This window comes from Mizuhopecten yessoensis, unplaced genomic scaffold, assembly GCF_002113885.1.
Source record: "Mizuhopecten yessoensis strain PY_sf001 unplaced genomic scaffold, ASM211388v2 scaffold9987, whole genome shotgun sequence".
NCBI classification, from domain to species: domain Eukaryota; kingdom Metazoa; phylum Mollusca; class Bivalvia; order Pectinida; family Pectinidae; genus Mizuhopecten; species Mizuhopecten yessoensis.
Genome location: NW_018408322.1, coordinates 582,481 through 584,305, shown reverse-complemented (window position 1 = coordinate 584,305; position 1,825 = coordinate 582,481).

The following is a 1,825-nucleotide window of genomic DNA, read 5'->3' as shown; positions in this document are numbered from 1 at the left end:
GTGTTTTGTACTGCCTCTTCAGCTTAAGTTCAACATGTCACCTTGCTGCGTTTTGTACTGCCTCTTCAACTTAAGTTCCATTTTCTTATCGTGTAACTGCGTTTTTTTACAAACAAGTGTATCATGATTTTCTTCGTTCTTACATGAATTGAACATAAATAAAGCATTCTTATATTCGTACTGCCTCTTCAACTTCAGTTCAACATGTTTCCTTTATGTGTTTTGTCCTGGCTCTTCAACTTCAGTTCAACATGTTACCTTGATGTGTTTTGTACTGCCTCTTCAAATTAAGTTCAACATGTCACCTTGATGTGTTTTGTACTGCCTCTTCAACTTAAGTTCAACATGTCACCTTGGTGTGTTTTGTACTGCCTCTTCAACTTAAGTTCCATTTTCTTATAGTGTAACTGCGTTTTTTTACAAACAAGTGTATCATGATTTTCTTCGTTCTTACATGAATTGAACATAAATAAAGCATTCTTATATTCCATATAGCGAAGTTTGCAAATTTCATTGAACCAGGGTTTATCTTTTTCTTCTTATGATCACGTACAGGATGAGTAAATACACTTAGAGGTAATAACAGTTCTTTCAGAAGATCGGTAAATTTTAACACATTCATTAAAACCAATTTGGCTCACATCATTACTGTCGCAACTATAAGATAACTCGTTTCTATTACTTTCTAAAATATGACGTAAAATCTCTGTATTATTATCATTCCATCTTATACGTGTCAGATTCTGATTACCAACTTGTTCCTGGACATAATTTACAACATTTGAACGCAAAGTAACACATTGGGATTGGTCTGAGAAAGCATTAAGTATCCCACTTTCAAAATTGATAATATCTTCAATAACAGTATCAAAAGTTAATACATAGTTAATAAGACTAGTACCCTACTATTATAGAAGGTACATGGATTATTTTTCAAAGCCGTAGCACTATCTGTTGTGTAGCGGAACTTGACTGGGTCGATCGTCGGCGGTCAGATCAAAGGTTGCCGTTTCTATAAAAGAAAAGGGGAAAAATAGAAAAAAATCATCTAAAAGAGGGAAAAAAGACGGTACAAAATAATTAACTTGACTATGAGATTAGAGGTTGTCATTTTTACCAGCCGTATTACCGCTGCCCTACAATTCGCAATATAATAAAGTGAGATCACAGTATGCATATATACTCGGACTAAAATAAATTCAAGGAGATTTTTCTTATTAATCATTAAAAACAAGAAATCAATAAAAAAAATATATGATTGAAAAAAATCTTTTTTAAATTTGTAAGTGTATGCTAAAGCATACAAGCTCACATGTATGCTACGCCACTGTTTTTTACTTTCACCAGCTACCACGGAATTAGATTATCTAAGCAAATTTTATTCGCTTTTTGCTTCCAAAGATATATAACCACTAACACAATTACTGATTACGCTGCAGTGCAGAACAGAATTAAGTCAGAAATACTCTTTAGTTTACAGTATGCACATTGAACTATATTTTTTTCAATTTTTGAAATTACTTCTGACAGAGACATTCGTCTCTACTTCAGATTTTGTTAAAAGAATCTGACATTTGGCGCGAAATATAGTTCTGGACCTTCGAGTTTCCTTCGGAAAATTATTTTACACGGAATTCAAGCATGCATAAATGTACTTGAGTGGTATTTAAGTGCGAATAGCTATAATTTCAAGTATTTATGGAATAGTTAAGTAGCAAAACTAATATTTTTTGTGTTAAAGTAAGATTATCATTTCCAGTTGAAAAATACGCAACTGTGGCTTATGTAGCCGAGCAAAATTAAAGCTGCTGGATATCTACTTTTA